The sequence below is a fragment of the Eschrichtius robustus genome, chromosome 21, assembly GCF_028021215.1.
Source record: "Eschrichtius robustus isolate mEscRob2 chromosome 21, mEscRob2.pri, whole genome shotgun sequence".
Taxonomy (NCBI): domain Eukaryota; kingdom Metazoa; phylum Chordata; class Mammalia; order Artiodactyla; family Eschrichtiidae; genus Eschrichtius; species Eschrichtius robustus.
This window is the reverse complement of record NC_090844.1, coordinates 15,984,207-16,003,737: the sequence shown is the minus strand read 5'-3', so window position 1 is coordinate 16,003,737 and position 19,531 is coordinate 15,984,207.

Genomic DNA, 19,531 nt, shown 5'->3' with positions numbered 1-19,531 from the left:
ATTTCTCCTGCCTCTACAACTTGACTCTTAAGAACTAACTACTTTCCCAAACTTAGAAACCAAAAGAGAATGCAGCATGTCCTACCAATGTCAGTCTGAGACATTGTCTAACCAACACACAAAGATTATTTAAATTATTTAGGAAAATGCATCTGCGATTGACTTTGGTAGTTACCAGCTGATGAGAACCCAGACACTGAAGTTACATGTTAACTCGAATTATCTGGTAGAAAAGAAATCCTTAAAGGTTTTGGTTTTATTACCATGTAGAGTATTAACCAGTTTTGGATCTACCCTAAGCAATTTTATTTAAACTGCTTCTCATTTCTCTTGCAACAAACTTTACTCTCTAACTGGTTCCCTAACTAATTACTGAGTTGAGCAAAATCTTTGACATATCACTGTCAATATTTGTATGAGGATCATGAATTTTAGCCTTTGAAAATAATACGTTAGCACAGCCTACTGACCCTCTGAATAAATGGATGCCTAGTGTATCCTTCCAACAGTCACAGAGACTTTGTACATACACTTCCCTGACTTCAGTCACCACTCTCCCCTTTTTCGCTAATTTAGATCTTAGCTTAAGTGTTGCTCCTCAAAGCAGCCTTCCTTGACAAACTTAACAAGGGAGAATCCTGGGACATCATTGCACCAGTTACAGCTTCTTTTATGCAAAGCACAGTTGCAATTTTATATTTATTTGGACGATTCTTTGACTGCCTTTCCCACTAGACTAAATTCCATGAGAGTAAGGACTGTGCTTGTTTCTGTTTATTCTTTTATCTTGTGTTAAACAGTCCTTAGCACACAAATTCTCAAATACATATTGAAAGTGAGGAAAAAGCAGTAAGTAGTGTTGTATATTATGGAGCTGGGTGGGTGATGGTTATTGGTTAAAGTCTTGGAAGGGAGGTGCACCCATGTCAAAATGAAAAGATCAGTAAATAAATTCAGGTGAACTGGTGGTTTAGTTTGTTAGGGCAGTCATAATGAAATGCCACAGACTGGGTGGCTTAAGCAACAGAAATGCCTTTTTTCATAGTTCTGAAGGGTACAAATGAAGGTTTTGGCAGGGCTGTTTCCTTCTGAATGTGGTCGCATGCCTCTCTACTAGCTTCTGGTGGCTTGCTGGAAATCTTTGTTCTTTGTCTAATTGATATATCACTCCCTTCTCTGCTTCTGTCTTCACTTGGTGTCCTCCCTGTGTCTCTGTCTCTACACATGGCCTTTTTAAAATAAATAAGGGCATCAGTCACATTGGGTTCGGGGCCCACCCTACAGTATGGGTTCATCGTAACTTAATAGTGACCCTATTTCCAGATGAGGTTACATCTGAGGTACGGGGAGTTAGGACTCTTGGGGGGACATGGGGGGTGGTGGGGGACGACACAATTTAACCCATAGCAGACGGGTTAGTATGAAAAGAGTTTTTCACGTACAGCAGCAGGTCTGCAGATTCTGTGTATCCTGTAAGCACCTGAGGATTTTTTTTTAAATCATCACCCCTTACCCCCATCACCCTTTACTCCCCCACACACACTAATTACATCAAGATCTCTGGGACTGGAATCCAGGAATCACTTTTCCAAAACTCCGTGGGTGATTTACAACATGGAGCCAAGATTAAGAAGAAAGTAAACGCAAACAGAGAACAACTGGTTTGGTCAGTGACTCCAGCCTTTTGCGTGGCTTGTAATTTTAAGTCTTAAAAGGTTAAGATGTGTGGTGATAGTGCTGGGGAGGTGGGCTTTTAGGTCAGAGATTAAGGTGAGCCTTGGATGCCTTCTTTAGTAATGAGTAAGCATGTGTGGTTCGTATGACTGGGACTGCCAGTCAGCCTGCTGTCTTAGAAGATTGTTGATTGGGCAAGGTATAATTGGAAGTCACTTTAAGAAACTGTATGTCTTGGATAACTGGGCTAAGTAAGACCTAGGAACTCTCAGGCCATTGGAGGAGCCTCCAGTGTTTTAGAACATGTAGGATTGTCCCACCACACTGGGGACACATCTCTACCCTTAGAACACTTTGCATATGATAAATGTACCTTGGGCAAAACACTTAAGTAAAAAAATCCAGTTCCATTCTGTAGTTGTAACTCGAAATGACTTCTTTACACCTTTGTAGAACACTTCAGAGATTCTTATAGCTGAACTACTAACACGTTTCTGGGTTAAGAATTAAGCCCATACCAATCTAGACCTGCTACCTTCCCCTGAGAGTCAGGACAGTCTGCCTGAAATAATCTGGGAGCTAAAAGAAGAAAAGGTAAGTGGCCTCACTGCCATTAGTTTTTTTGATTTTGGATAAAGAAAAGGAATTCGGATAGAGGAGATAATTAATTCGTGGAGAATGGGCAAGTGATTTGAAACTTTGATTTCTTGAAGTCCCTGATTAGAATGTGATAAATGCCATCAGTGGTAAACTGAAGTTAAAAAGCACATGGATGGGGGCTTCCCTGGTGGCGCAGTGGTTGAGAATCTGCCTGCTAATGCAGGGGACACAGGTTCGAGCCCTGGTCTGGGAAGATCCCACATGTCGCGGAGCACCTGGGCCCGTGAGCCACAGCTACTGAGCCTGCGCGTCTGGAGCCTGTGCTCCGCAACAAGAGAGGCCACGATAGTGAGAGGCCCGCGCACCGTGATGAAGAGTGGCCCCCGCTTGCCGCAACTAGAGAAAGCCCTCGCACAGAAACGAAGACCCAACATAGCCAAAAATAAATAAATAAATTAAAAAAAAAAAAAAAAGCACATGGATGGGGAATGGAAAAAATTTGAGAAGCTTGCATTTTAGCTGTCCTGACAAATTGGAAAGTATACAACAGAATGGGACCTTTGCCTTGAAGAGAGACAAGTGTGAGATTAGAAACTTACCCCCAAGTGAGAGGAATTATCTGCAGCAGTAAATGAATGTGGTAGGGTGACAAAAGCGTTGTTGAATTTAAATATAACATATTAAAATTTAAGTTTGTACATATACTATCTTCAAAATAAGCTTCCAAATGCTTTATATGTATTACCTCATTTGATTCTTCTAAGAGATAGATGTTTTTTATTTTACTGAATCAAAAATACGCTAAAAAACCAACAAATAGTGATACAAACTCTTGAAAAATGAAGCTATTCATTTCTTTCCACCCAGATTGTATATCCCTAAAGTTATTCAGTGAGATCTGAGGTTGACTGGAGGGGAAGGTGAGGGAAGTTGAGGCCTAGTAAAGATGAAAGTGAAATTCACATTTCTCAAAAGAAGCAGTCAATGGAGACAATGTCAAATTATTTTCATGAAATGTATTTATGTATTTGTATACTATTTTGAAACCTTATGTGAGTAAGCTTTTTTTTTCCCTAAATGAGTACTTCTAATGAGCTTTGTGTTCATCCTAATGAAATCAGCTAAAGATTATCCTATATTTGTGTTTCTTATTTCAGATAGGAGAACTATGTGGTGATTCCAGATGCTGGTGGGTTTTCTATTTGAAAAAGGGAGTGGTCTAAGGGTACTGGCTGCAGTCTCCCTAACTCTTTGTGTGGCCTGTAACATTTCTAAAGCTAAAAGCTATTCCTATGTTTGATGTTGAGATTCAGAACTTCAAACATGAGTGAATTTTAGTCCAGGGACTATAAATGTGAATTTCCTCTGAGAATATACTATCCTTATCTTCATCATGGAGTTACATGGCTTGTTATGGAGGGAAAGGCAGGGATACCAGTTTCCTGGGTCTAGAGTGATTTGGGGAACTGGAGGAGGTGTGTGACATACCAGCCTCTTTTCAAAAACTTATGAAAAATACATGTGAATATCCATCACATGTCTTCCCCAGGACTTCCCTGGTGGTGCAGTGGTTAATAATTAAGTGGTTAATCCATCTGTCAATTCAGGGGACACGGGTTCGATCCCTGGTCTGGGAAGATCCTACATGCTGTGGAGCAACTAAGCCCGTGCGCCACAACTACTGAGCCTGCACTCTAGAGCCTGCGAGCCACAACTACTGAGCCCACGTGCCACAGCTACTGAAGCCCACACACCTAGAGCCCATGCTCCACAACAAGAGAAGCCACCGCAATGAGAAGCCCGCGCACCGCAACGAAGAGTAGCCCCCGCTCAACGCAACTAGAGAAAGCCTGTGCGCAGCAGTGAAGACCCAACGCAGCCAAAGATAAATAAATAAATAAATAAATTTTTACAAAAATGTCTTCCCCACCCCCAGTCAGAGCCAACTACATTCCCAAATGTGCCAACCTCTGTGGCATCCCATGTTTTATGTGAGCTTCACAGGTTCACTTTGTCTCAATTTACTCTGGAAATCATTAACACCTTTATTTTGCTCCCATTCTGTGTTCAGTCTATCAGCAAGTACTGTTAACTCTACCTTCAATATATCCCAACTCAAACTTTTTACTATCTTCCCTCTTACCATACTAGTCTAAACTCTTCCTTGCTTAGACTGCATGGTAGCCTCCTAAGTGTAGCTTTCATTGTTGCCTTCCTCTGTCTACCCTCCACAAAGAAGAACCTCCCCTGAACATTATCTAATCCTCTTTCATTCTCTTACCTCTTACTCTACATTATTTCCTTTATAGCATGGATCATTACCTGAATTAATATTATTTAACTATCTGTCTTCCCTCTCTGGAAATGTAAACTACGTCATGGCGAGGGCTTTGAATGAATGGTGAACAAGACAACCAACAAATATTAAGTGATCCCTGTACGCTAGGTATTTGACATGAGAAAACAAAACACAGATCCCTGACATTAATGAGTGGATGAGAGTCTGACTTTAGAGCTTTGGAGCACAATTTTGTCTAAAGGAACTCTAAGAATTATTTTCTGTTCGTTTGCTTGTTTTTATTTTTTGTAAAGATGACAGCTCCTAATGAAATAGACTTCTCTAAGTGTCATTTCATCATGATCCAGTGACCAAGTTTTACCAAGTATGTCTCTGAATACATGATTTTAAAAATCAGAACTCAGTGTATTCTGATCCAAGAGCAGACTAGTTTTCTAGCTCAGGTATAAAGCTTGAGATGTATCCAGAGGAGATGAAGGCATGGCCTGACTCACTTGCTTCAAATAGAAGAGAATCCACTGAGAAGGAGTTAAGCCTTTTCAGTCATCAAGAACAGATGATCTTTGTTTACACACGTATAGCATTTTATTCTTGCATGGATGGAATATAGTAATTCTGGCCTTAGGGGCAAAGGTCACATAAAGTGTCTGCTAAACAGAGGCTATAGCTACTCAGATAAAAACAGACCATTACAGGGGCTTCCCTGGTGGCGCAGTGGTTAAGAATCCACCTGCCAATGCAGGGGACACAGGTTGGAGTCCTGGTCCGCGAGGAGCCCACATGCCGCGGAGCAACTAAGGCCGTGCGCCACAACTACTAAGCCTGCGCTCTAGAGCCTGCGAGCCACGGCTACTGAAGCCCACACGCCTAGAGCCCGTGCTCCGCAACAAGAGAAGCCACCGCTGCGAGAAGCCCGCGCACCGCAAGGAAGAGTAGCCCCCACTTGACGCAACTAGAGAAAGCCCGTGCACAGCAACGATAGACCCAACGCAGCCAAAAAAAATTTTTTAATTAATTTAAAAAAATACCATTACAGATTAAGATTCTGTACTAATTAAAAATCCCAAGAGCCATTTCCCCATAAGCCTATGAAGGTTACTCTGGGAAATTCCCCCTGGCTTTCCCATAAGTATCAAAATCCAAATTCTTGAGAGCCCTGTTTTAGTTAATGGTTTCTCAGCCTTGAAGCATTTGCAGTTCCTCTCTTTGGGACATTTCTCTAAGTGAGAGTTCTTACACGAGGATCAAAAGTCTATCATTTTAAAAACTAGGTCCAAGAGAAGATGCTACCTAATATCACTGTGTCAAAAAATATATATTGGCTAGTTGAGAACGTGATGGGTTTTGTTCCCCCAGTGGAAGGTTAGTGGCTTATTCTTTTTGTTTGACAATGCAGGCATACTTTCATAGAGTATACTTAAAGAATGCATTTTTCCTTTGGAAACGGTATCTTTATTTACCAGTGTATCTCTCCTTAAATACTGTGAATGTCCCACAGTAGCCACTCATTAAATATTTGGTAAATGGACTTCTTGTTGAAAATAAATTGCATAAATAAATAAATAAATAAATAAAAACGGCCTTTTTCTTAATGTTTGGTTGATGGTGAGATAACCATACTGGAAAGAGAAAATAAGTTAGGTCCTGCATATTGAAGAGTGAGACACAGGTCCCTACCCACCTGGCTTCTCGAATATTGGCAATCAGGTTTATCTATTGCCCCAAGACAGAACATTGAACCAAGAGCAAAGTTGCTTAAGGGAAAAGACCTGGTATTCGGTGTCCCACATAGTTTCCCAATCACCTTTAAATGGACAACAAATGATATTTAAGACATATCTGGAAAACGAAAGATAAAGACCAACAGTAAGAAGTGGAATTTAAAGGAAAACCTCAAAACTATCATTAAATATCCTCAGAGAGATGAAAAGATTCTAGAAATACTGTGTATGTATTAAAAAAAAAAATGAAAGAACTTAGCAATATAAAAAACAGCAGTAGTGAAATTCAGTTAAAAAGCTGGAAGAAGAAAAAAATCCCAGAGAAGAGAGCAAGAAGATGAAAAATAGTTGAAAAAGCAAAGGTAAATCAACCTATTTATATCTATCTAATCCAGGAACTTTGCCATCTAACCAATGGGATTTCCAAAGAGAGAACAGAAAGTGAGGGGGGAGGGGAGGAAAATTTCAAACAAATTTTAAATTGATGGATTTTGCATTAAAAGGGTCCCTTATATGCCAGAGTGGTGAATGAAAACATCCACACCAATACAGAATACCAGGGATAAAGAGAAGATGCTAACAACTTCCAAAAGGAGAAAAAATAGGGCACAGATGTATAATCCATTATCAGAATGGCTTTGCACTCATCAATAATGATATTAGAAAATGGAATTCAAGAGGCTCTAAGTAGGGTCTCAAATGGGGAAGCTAGTGAAGAATATTGCATGGTTTTAGGACCTGAGTCATGTAATTTCCAAGGTGTGTTTTGCAAGGCAGAGAACTGATAGAGGTTGGGCCATGGTTATGACATCATAGCATGCACTGGTCATCCCAGCAGGCAAGGTAACGAGTATTGGTGGGCATGCTGCAGTTCTTGCTAATCAAGCTGTGTTAGGTGGTTTATCTTTCAGGAGTAAACTGCCTAAAACCAGTTGCTAAATTATCTTTGTTTGGTCTTAGTAGGCCACTATGTTGGTTTTAGTTCTCATTTCTCATTTCTTAGACAAGAAAATTTTTCCTAGTAGTCTCCAAGAGACTTCCCCTTACCTTAACTGGTACATTTCTGTACATTTCATGTCCAGAAATAAAGCAACTTAGTGTGAGTATTTCTCTGTATCTGCGGGTGGGTAGAGAGATACAGTGTCATAAAAAAAAAATGGGATCACTTTAGAGATGCTACTTTTTTTTCCTGTGTCACTCAGATAGTTAGTTAAATTTGTCTGAAAGCCATTATCCAGTCTCCTGTTTCTCACCACTTCAAGTCAGTGGGCGTCTCCTTTGATCTGAACCTCTGATGACTTTTGTGTTAGTTCCTCCAACTCATTGATCTGCTAGAGCCTGTGAGCCAATTATTAAATTTTCAGGAATTATGACAGCCAGTTGACATCATATTCATACCTTGAGATAAGTCATGATGGATGTATTTACACCACAGAAATCAGTGAGTGCTCAAATTAGGGCTCCACACTTCTGGCTGGCTGCTAAACACTGACCAGCACACCACTGCCTATGTGTGCTACTCTTAAGAAAGTATTTCATTTTATAATTAATTTTTCAGGAAAAAAAATCAAAGAATTGTTGAACTTAGATATTCATTTGCTATAAGGAATACCATTTCCTATAAGCCCTCTAAGGTTATGAGACCAAAAAAAAGTTATGAGAAACATAAAGGCTTTTAAGTTTCCATGTGTTTGGAAACTGTGCTCAATTAGGTTTTGGTATTCTTTAACTCTTATACTCTGACCCATCTGCCCTCTACTTGTTCCTCTTTTTCCTTAGCTATATTATTGTCTTCAGAATTTCTTGAGCCCTTGCAAACTGGCTGGCTGGTGGAAAAAGCTGATGAACTCCCACGGGTGGATCATCTTGCTCATCTGATTATTAAAACCTTCATTTGTAGTCAAATCATTTAAATGAGAATTCAGGTGATAAGATTCTCATCCTCTCAGCTCATTCGTTGTATATCTGCTTATGCTTTTCCCAAACCACCTTTCCCCTCATCCTCCAGTTTAACTTTCAAAACATCTGACAGGACTTCCCTGGTGGAGAATCTTACCTGGTTAATAATCCACCTGCCAATGCAGGGGACACGGGTTCGATCCCTGGTCTGGGAAGATCCCACATGCCGTGGAGCAACTAAGCCCGTGCGTCACAACTACTGAGCCCATGTGCTGCAACTACGGAAGCCCACATGCCTAAAGCCCATGCTCCACAACAAGAGAAGCCACCGCAATGAGAAGCTCATGCACCACAATGAAGAGTAGCCCCCGCTTGCCGCAACTAGAGAAAGCCCTCACACAGCAACGAAGACCCAAAGCAGCCAAAAAAATAAATAAAATTAAAATAAATAAATAAATAAATAAATAAATAAAAACTTGGGGGGAAAAAACATTTGACAAATACCTGAAAAAATGCTGGTAGCTAGTAGGTGCTCAGTATTGGCAACTGTTGTTAGCAATTAGACAACTGCCAAATTATATATTAGGCACTTTCTTAGTTTCCTAGGACTACCTGCTATGATAGATTATTGCAAACTGACTGACTTAAAACAACAAAGTTCTTCACTCACAGTTCTGGAGGCCAGAAGTCTGAAATTTACATTTTGGTAGGCATGTATTTCCTCTGAAGGCTCTAGGGAAAAATCTGTCCCTGCCTCTTCCAGCTTCTGATAGATCCATATGTTCCTTGCCTTATGGCTACATCACTCCAGTCCCTGCCTCCATCTTCAAATGGCCTTTTTCTCCTCCTCATTCTGTGTCTCAGATAAGGACACTTGCCATCGGATTTACTGCCCACAGAATTGCCTAGATTAATCTCACCCCAGGATTCTTAAGCTAATTACATCTGCAAGGACTCTTCTACCAAATGGTCACAGTCACAGGTTCTGGGAATTAAAGCATCAGCATACCTTTTTGAGGGCCATCACTCAACCCAGTTATAAGCCTTAGTGCTAGAAAAATGAATAAAACACTCACTGAGCTCACAAGAAGTTCACAGTCTAGAAAGTCACATAACTAGAAAGCTAAAATCTTGAAGAGTCATAAACCAAGCATTAGCAGAACACAGAGGAGGAATGCTTTACCTCATTATAGTTGGAGTGAGGCGCGTTGCTGAAAAATCTTAGAGGGGGCCAAGTGGCCTCTAAGCAGAAATTTAAAGATGAGTTTGAGTTATCTAGGGCATGTGGGTGACTTAGAGAAGGTCATCTAGGCAAAAAGAATAGCACCATAAAGTCAAGGAGAAGAAAAGTAGCTGTTTTGAGTAGGAAAATTACAAGGAGTTCAGTATTGCTGGAATGTAAAATTGCTCATTAGTAGGTGGTGAGTAAAGGTAAGACAGGAAGTGATTAGGGCCTCTCGAATGTTAACGAGCTATGAAATCATCTAGGGCTCTCGTTAAAATGCAGACTCCGATTAAGCAGAGAGGAATATGGGTCTGAAATTCTGCATTTCGAATGCAGATGCTGTTGGTGCATATCTACAGATCTTACAGAGTAGCACAGACTTAGACCAGTGGATTGAAATCCTGCAGGTGTAAGAAGGAAAGGAATGAAGCAGGGCAGAGCTAACGAGGGTGATATAGAGAGCCTTTCCACTGGAAGAAAATGTTGCTAGATGGAAACATCTGTTTCTGCCAGATCTTCCCACTATTTTCCAAGAGAAATAGGAATCAGTATATGAAATCATTCAAATAAAATTCTAACAACCGAGAAAAAAAAAAGTTGGTCTGCTAGTTCTGCTAGCTTTTGACCCCTATGAGGAGCTTCGAGATTCTTTTAGGAAGTGTCCTAGTGGCAGAGTGCAACCAAAGAATAGTCTTGAGAAATAACCTTACTGCAGGAAGCTGAGATCAGGATGGTCTGAGGCACTGAGACCTTCCATTTACTCTTGGAACACCTGAGGTTATCCCACCAAAAAGGCAGAAATAGCAAGTGTTGTGAAGCAAATTCCAAATGGTGGAAATGATGACTTCATTCTGAGGAGTTGAGATGACCTTATGGACATTACCTAGTATCAGAAAAAAGAAAAGAACCCTCCTGATTTTCTCACGTGACTGTAGAAAAATGAAACTGTGGGGTTTCAGTACGTACGGCCAGTGTTCCGTAAAAGGCGGTTTTCTCAAGGCTTCCCCAAGGCATAATTTGTCTTTGGGAGGTTCTTGACCCTAGTTTTCCTTCTGGATGATAAGCAGTAGGGAAACCACCAGGGAAGGGCTTGAGTGTAAATCTTTTAAAATCAGGCTCTGATTTTGATTTGGCAAAATCAAGTAACTCTGTGTCATCCTTGAAGGGCCACATTAATGGTATTCTCAGAAGGCGGAGTTATGAACTAGTCTAGGTCCCAGTGTCAACTAAAAGAACAGTTCTAACACCTTCTCCGTCCAAGGAAGAAAGCAATTCACTGGAGAAGTTTGCATCTATTCTGTTCTCCCAAAAAGGGTTTGGGACAGAATTGTATGGTTCCAGTAAGCTGATTTGTTGATACACTAATATGCTATGAACTAGGACTCTGGTCTTTGTTGAATGGCCTGAGACAGTAACTGAATGTTTTCCTTAAACAGAAGGAAGGAACTAATATACTATCTTCCTTCAAATTTTGTCAGGAGCAACTCCTTATGATAGCTCATGGAAAACACTGAAAGTTTGTGTTGTTAAGTGTCTGAGCTGTCATGAAAATGGAGAAATATGAACGACCCCCTCCAGCTCCATCACACAAATACAACTGTAATTAATTTGATATAGAGTATTTCTTGCAATTCCCCTTCCTCTATTAAGGTTTTAATTTGTGTAACTAGAATCATACTATGTATAATTATAAATGCACTTTATTTGCTTTGATGACTAAATTATAAGGCAACTTGTTTTTAAAATTTATTTTTTGAGTAGATAATACATTTCCCTACATCTACTCATCATCCAACCAAGTATCCCTCTCCGGAGAGTCTGTAAATATACAAACATGTATATATTTCTTTTTAACAAACTAATTACAGTACTTTTCCACATGTTTTTTCACAAAATAATACATCATGGAATTCTCTTTATCTGTTTGCAAAATTTTACTGTAACACATATGTTACAACAAATAGCCTTGTATAACCATTTCATATAATACATGTTTAATTATATTTTAGAGGGAAATTCATAGTAGAATCAAGAATAAGTGTCTTATAATTTTTATATATGTCATAATTCTCCACAGGAATACCAACATACATTTTCACTCACAATTGTCTCTTTCCCTTTGACTCAGTATAATCAAACCTTCTTAATGCATTTATTTTTTTTAGAAATGTACATATGTATGTGTATATAGATATGCATAAGTGGGCTGTGTGTATATATATATATTTTCTACAAATCGATAAACCTTTATTACAAATAGATTCTACAACCATGTGTCCTTTTAAACATGTAAATGATAACTGAGTTTTCTGATGTACTCCACAAACGGGGGCACCTGACTGCTGGGCTCAGGAGCTGAAGGACCCACAGAAGAGGCTGGGGGTCTACTGGCCTCCTGGGGAACACTGGAGGCCAGGGATGCGTGTGTGTGTGTTGGGTGGATGCCATCACTAGCAGAGGACATCCTCACAGTTGCCAACAGGATCTCTGTGGGTCTTGCTTCATACATACGCATACACACACATATACATATATGTATGTATATACACACACATATATCTACACAGAGAGAGTGACTAAAGAATAATAAAACACCCGTGAACCCATCATCTAGTTTAAAGCAAGAATGTATATATTACATTATATATTATTACAAAGTATCTTAGAAGCTTTCTAGTATCTTAGAAGCTACTTCTCCCTAATTGTTTCTCTCTTCCTCCCTCTCCAAAATAACGAATATTTTTAATTTTGCATTTATATCTTGTGTATATTTTTGTTGTCTGTTTTTTGATTTTTGGTTTTTTTTCTTCGGCTATGCTATGCGACTTGAGATCTTAGTTCCCTGACCAGGGATTGAACCTAGGCCCTCAGCAGTGAAAGCGTAGAGTTCTAACCACTGGACCGTCAGGGAATTCCCCCGGTTTTTTGTGTTTTTCTGGGGTTTTTTTTTATTTATAAAAGTTACCTATGTATTAAGGAAGTTACTCTTTTGTGATATTAGTTGCAGATGTCTCCCAGTTTTGTTTGTTTTTATGTTGCTTTTTGTAGTTTTTGCCATGTAGCTGAATCTTCTATATTTTCTCTGTTTTGTACTATGTTTAGGACAACCCTCTCCACTGTGAACATTAATTTTTTTAATCCCCTTTTTATGATTAGTTTTCTTTTCCTCTTTTCAATTGGTATCTCTGCATAGACCCTTTTCTGAATTTTAGAATTGGTAATCATTCCTTAGAACACCATTCCCAACATAGATTTACACTTGATATTGTTTAGGGCCATATTTGAAATCTTACATTTTCCCTTTTTCAGAAAATGGATATCAGTAGAGGCCTTTGTTGAATAATTAAAAATCTAACCTTGGGATTTTCAGTTTACCTGATGCTGTAGCTATGGATTTTGCAGAAAACAGTTACTAACGCAGAACATCTAGAAGAATCCTGCTGGATCTGAATATGCTGTTTTCATTTTTAAAGAGTGTTAACGCCAGTTAATATAGACAATTTGGATTGACTACATCAAATTCTACCACCTGGAGATAAACCAATGTTGTTAACATTTTAACGTATTTCCTTTCAGTTTATTCCTTTATGAATGTATACATATTTTTATCTTAAAAATAAATTAGGGTTAGGATATTTAATATTTTATACCTGGCTGATTTCACATTATAATGTCTAAATATCTTTCTGTGTCAATATAAATCTAAATCACTTTAATAGCTGTATAGCTCCATTCTATCAGTTTACCATAAATGAATTACCCAAGTTTTGACTGGATGTTAAGTTGTTTATAATTTTTCTTATCTGTACATATGATAGGCAATACAACCTGTTTTCAGTCACACATAGTTCTGTTATTTGGGATGAAGACTCTGGCAAAGTGCTTTTCAAGTGGAAGTGATAAGGAAATAGAGATTGGAAACTTTTCGAATACCTGCAGAACAGAGTCAGACCACTTAAAAATAATCTAGCATTTATGGTCAGTGATGAGAAAAGATCTTGCATTTAAAAAGCATTTCTAATCAAGTATCTTGATTCATGTTAAAAGAACAAATCTAGCTACGAAAAGTCAATTTTGCAAAACAACTTGTTTAGGTTTGATGAGGAGGAACCACTGAACGAATATGGGTTTAGGACCTGCCCAGGCCCCCAGTCAGTGATGTGTAAACTCTAGACCCATCTGTAGAGAGACACAGCTTAGAGCTGTGCTTCTAGAACTACACTGTTCAACACACTAGCTATAGCCATATGTGGCTATATAAATTAAAATTAATTAAAATGAAATGAAACTAAAAATTCAGTTCTTCAGCCAAACTGGCCACATTTCAAGTACCTAATACTTGCGGCCAGTGGTCCCCCCCCCATTGGACAGCTGTGCAGCTACAGAATATTTCCATCATCGCAGAAAGCACTGTTTTAAAAAATTAAACTGAGAGTATTTCGCAAAATACCAATAAACTGGGGCCAGAGAATGGGTGGGAAGAATCAGAAGGCTATTTTTGTAGTCCATTTGAAGATGGCGTTAGTAAGCAGGGAAAAGGAGATTGATGTGAGATGATGTTCAGTTATTATAGGGTGTAAAACATGATGCTCGGGCTTCCCTGGTGGCGCAGTGGTTGAGAATCTGCCTGCCGGTGCAGGGGACACGGGTTCGAGCCCTGGTCTGGGAAGATCCCACATGCCGGGGAGCAACTGGGCCCGTGAGCCACGATTACTGAGCCTGCGCGTCTGGAGCCTGTGCTCCGCAACAAGAGAGGCCGCGATAGTGAGAGGCCCGCGCACCGCAATGAAGAGTGGCCCCCGCTTGCCACAACTGGAGAAAGCCCTCACACAGAAACGAAGACCCAACACAGCAATAAATAAATAAATAAATAAATAAATAAAATTATTAAAAAAAAAACAAAAAAAAAACCCATGATGCTCTAAGTTTTAACTTGGGGGACTGGGAGATAGAAATGTCATGAAGAGAAATACAGGATACATAAGGAACAGCAGGTGTAGGAGGCAAGATCCCCTGGGAATACGCTGCCTTGGATACTGGGGGCTATCCAGATAAAGCAGATCAAAGCATGGGCTCATAGAATGAATCTTATAGTCAAGAGTCGATTTTTGAGACAGTTCAGACAATTACTTTCTCTTCTTTGTCTGTTTTTGTTTATTCGGCTATTTATTTGGGGGATTTGTTTGTTTTCATTTTGACTTTTTTTTTACTTTTATTTTAATGACTGGATATGCACAAGCCAATTAGGATGCTATTTTTTTTAATTAGTTAAAATTTATGTTGAGTAACCCAAACTTAAGTGTAGAGCTCCATTAACTTTTACACATTTATGTACCAGTGATACTACCACTTAAGGTTCAGATTCAGGTTTCTGACATACCCCAAGATCAGCTAGTGCAGCTTCCTAGACAATACCTAACCTCCCCCAAAGTAATGACTCTGCTAACTTCTATTACATAATTAGTTTTGCCTGTTCCTGAATGTAGTATGAATGAAATGATAAAATACTGGTCATGAGATTTTCCATGCTGTTTCTTGTATTGGTAGTTGTTTTATTATTGTTGGCATTTCTCTGTAGCACCCCATGGTAAAAACAAATCACATTTTTTAATCTATTCTCCCATTGGCGGACATTCGGATTATTGCCAGTTTTTGGCTATTGTGAACAAAATTGCTATAAATGTTCTTGTGCACATTTTTTTGTAGACACATGCATTGATTTCACTTGGGTAGATGTTTAGAAGTGCAGTTGCTGGACCATAGAGTTCTGAAACATGTGCAAATAAAATAATGCATCCAAAATTTTATGTACATCTCACATCTTTGAGTTTTATTATTTGTTGCATGATGTGTGTGTGTACACATGCATGCATACAAAGATCCATAGCATTTTGTAGATGTAACATTAGCAATAACTAAGGAAAATAATGGAAAGGAAAAAATAATCTCATTCATTGAGACAAAAAACCCTCAGAATTATAAAATACCTAGGCATTAACAAGAAATGGGAAAGACTTATTTATGGAAAACTTAATAATGAAGTTTACTTAAAGAGCTTAAAAGTGGGAAGATACACTATGCTTCTCAGTGGAACATTTTGTATCATACAAATGCCAATTCTCACCTAATTTCTAAAGTGATTCCAAATATAGTCCCTTTAGGATTTTCATGGAACACAACAAATGGTTCTAAAGTGTATATGGAATAATAAATGTGTGAAAAGAGCCAATAAAAAGTATCCAAAAGAAAAAATAATGAGGTGGGGACTTCTAACCAGATATAGACAATAAATTATTCAGTAAACAGTTTGGGACAGTTGGCTCTGCCTTTAGGAATAAAACATATAACTTTACATCAAACTCAGTAATAAATTCCAAATGGATTAAGGGCAAGTGCAAACAAATTAATCCAACACTGTAAAAGAGACTACAGAAAAAAATAGCTTTATAATTTTGGACTAAGAAAGGCTTTCTTAAGCAAGACATAAATCCTAGATACCATAAAATAAAGGTTGATATATTCAAAACTACATAAAGTTAAAGACAAATGGCAAACTAGGGAAAATGTTCTGTAACATATATGGCAAAGTATTAATAGTCTTAATATAAAGAGCTCCAACAAATCAATAAATAAAAGACAAAGAGTCCAACAGAAAAATAAGAACATGAAAAGGTATTTCACAATGGCAGAGATAAAGTAGACAGAAAATATGCTTTTACCTTCACTAATAATGCATGAAATACAAATTCAGGCATTAAGGAAATAATTTTTTTTTACATGTGCAAATATTTATAGCACCTTTTTGCCAAGGTTATGGGGAAACAGACACTCTCATAATTGCTTGGAGATGGTGTATGTGAGTACAACCTCTTTATGGGGAACCCTGGGAAAAAAATCGATTGAAATGCATTGGTTTTGATCCAGCAAGTCCACTTCTAGGACTTAACCCATGGAAGTAATTGGACAGGTGTACAAATATGGATTACAAGGCATTCATTTTAACATTGTTGTAAGAAGGGAAAATGTCAGTAGGGGAATGTCTAAATAAATTATGAAACTTTATGTGATTGTTAAATAGGAGATGGATGGGTGGATGGAAGTAAGGAAAAGATTTCTGAAATATATTTTGAGCAAAGCGATGAAAGCAACTTCCAGAAAAACTTTTAAGTTTATATGTATTGAGAATTCTGGGCTAAACAATTTACATAGAATGGATCCTCTTATTTAATCTTTAGAACACTGATTGTCTAGTGTATCAAAACATGTATTACACATATGTCTTCTTAATAAGAGCCTGCCTTAAATGTGCAATAAAGTAACAGCCAAGGCTTTGTGAAATAAATCTATCTTGACAAACCACTCCTTACCCACGAGATTGGCAAAAATCCAAAAATTTGACAGCCTACTCTTTCAGGGCTGTGGAAACAGGCACTCTCTTATCATTGTTTGTAAGACTATGAAGTTCTTTATACCCAACCATACTGGCCTTCTTTCATGTCTTTCCTCAGGAACTGCCACTTGAAGTTCACTTTGTGCAGAGCCCAGTAACTCCTATTCATTCGTCACAGCAAAATTTAACCTCACTTCCTGAAGGAAGTCTTCTCTGACCTTACCTCCCACCCCTAAGTATCCTTCTGCCTTAAGCATTCATAATACCCTTTCATAGCACCTCTCATAAATGGCATTTATTCATCTAATATTTGTTTTCCCCAACTGAATTCAAAATTTGTGAGGTCAGTATCATTTCCTCCAATACCTGGCACCTAGTAGGTACAATTGTATAGCAATTAAAAAGTATACTTTTAGTTGTAGGTGCCACTTAATTAACTTTTCTCAACTTCTATTTCCTCAAGAAAACACACGTCTCTTTGGGATATTTCGACCATTAGGTGGGTACCATAAAGTACATAATGCTTGATACAAAGAAAACCCTCAAAAAAGGGAAGCTATTCTAATATTTAATTACAATTATCACTACCAATACAGTGTGTACCTGGTTGGCACGTGACAGATCAACAATCGCCAAACTTCAGTCATCCTTATCTCTGCTTCACTATTATTGCAATAGCTATGTTCTGTCTAAACTCTTATTTACTTAATATTTTTCTTTACAATGACTGACTTCTTAAAATTAAGTGTCAACTGTAACCTCATGCTAAATTAATATCCACAAAGTTATTAGTTTTTGTAATATATTTTCTGCAATAAATCATTATCTAATAAAAAGTGTTGCTGGTGATCAACGACAATCATCATGAGAAGGTGCTACTTGACTCAATCTTTGGGAAATGCTGAGATAATCACTTGATGTCTATCATTTCTCTTCTTTGCATGTCTCAATCGCACCTATTAAAGTTATTTATCTCCATGTTTATCTTCATCATTAACTGGGATCTCTAAGGGCAAGGATTGTGACTGTAAATTCTATTGCCAGTGATTACCAAGATACTTTCCCAGAACAGCAGCTCAATAAATGTTTGCTAAATGAATTAAACAGCTTTTGAGTACCTACATTGATTAAGGAATGTGCTTGGCATGTTGGCAGAATTCAAAGAATAATCAGACACAGATTCCCAATTAAGAAGATAAACTACAGGAGAAATACTTTTTTTTTAAATAAAAATGCATGTTATATACATTTTATATGTATATTATGCATATATAGTTAATTTCCATGAGTGTTAATAATAGTAAAGATAAATTGCTTTCTACTCAAAATTACACTCAAGCTATATCTTAAAAGTCAAAGATGTGAATTATTAATACATGTGTATCAATGCTGATTTAAGATTCAAGGAAATACTAAAAAAAAGTCATGTCAGGAACAGAGAATTGCAAATGCAAAGCCACTGAGGTGGGGAAGTGAGGAAAATGTAATGACTGAAATTACAGTAGAGTAGAAAATAGTAAAAATGAGTTGATACTATGTAGAGTTCTTGACAATTCATAGAAATGAAAATACAGATGTCTTTAAAATGTGAGAATGATTAATGAAATGTTTTATTTCATTCACATTTAAAGGAAAGAACAGGGCTTCCCTGGTGGCGCAGTGGTTGAGAATCTGCCTGCTAATGCAGGGGGCACGGGTTCGAGCCCTGGTCTGGGAAGATCCCACATGCCACGGAGCAACTGGGCCCGTGAGCCACAACTACTGAGCCTGCGCGTCTGGAGCCTGTGCTCCGCAACAAGAGAGGCTGCGATGGTGAGAGGCCCGCACACCGCGATGAAGAGTGGCCCCCGCTTGCCGCAGCTGGAGAAAGCCCTCGCACAGAAACGAAGACCCAACACAGCCAAAAAAATAAAATAAAATAAAAAATAAATAAATAAATAAATTAATTAATTAATAAAGGAAAGAACATAAACATTACAATGTGCTATCATTTTTTGTGTTGGCTAGCATGAAGGAAAATGGTACTCTTATCCGTTGTTGATGGAAGTGTAAATTAGTATAATGTCTTTGGAAGGAAATTTGACAATATTCATTAAAATTTTAAATACATTTACTCTTTGATCCAGCAATTCCACTCCTAGGATTTTATCCTCTATATACTTGCACATATGAGCGATGATGTCCATACAAGAACATTTATTGCAACATTGTTTAAAATCACAAAATCTTGGTATCCTGTATTCCCTAAATACACTGATAACTGATCAAGTAAATTGAGGACATTCTCATTCAAGGAATACCTATGCCATCTTTATGAAGAAGAGAGTTTTCCAAAAATTAATGTGAAACGACCCGCAAAATATAGTAGATGCAAAAGATAAGGTACAGGAAATGTGTATAAGTTGTTCCCATTTGAGGGGAGAAAAAAGGATAATTATGGTGTGTATACACACACACACACACACCTGCTTATTCCATAAATGCACACATGCTTAGGTGGGCTTATAATAGCTAGAAAAATACAAAAGAAATTGGTAAAGTGGTAATTGCCTCTCTGGATAGAAACTGGTTATCTGAAGGGAAAGAAGGGAAAATGACTTTCCCTTTATACCTTTCTGCAGCTGTTGAATTTTATAATCCTTGAGCCTGAAAATATTCTATGAGTACCTACTAAATTCTGGGTACTTTCATAATTGCTGGAGATAAAGCACCTATGTTCATGG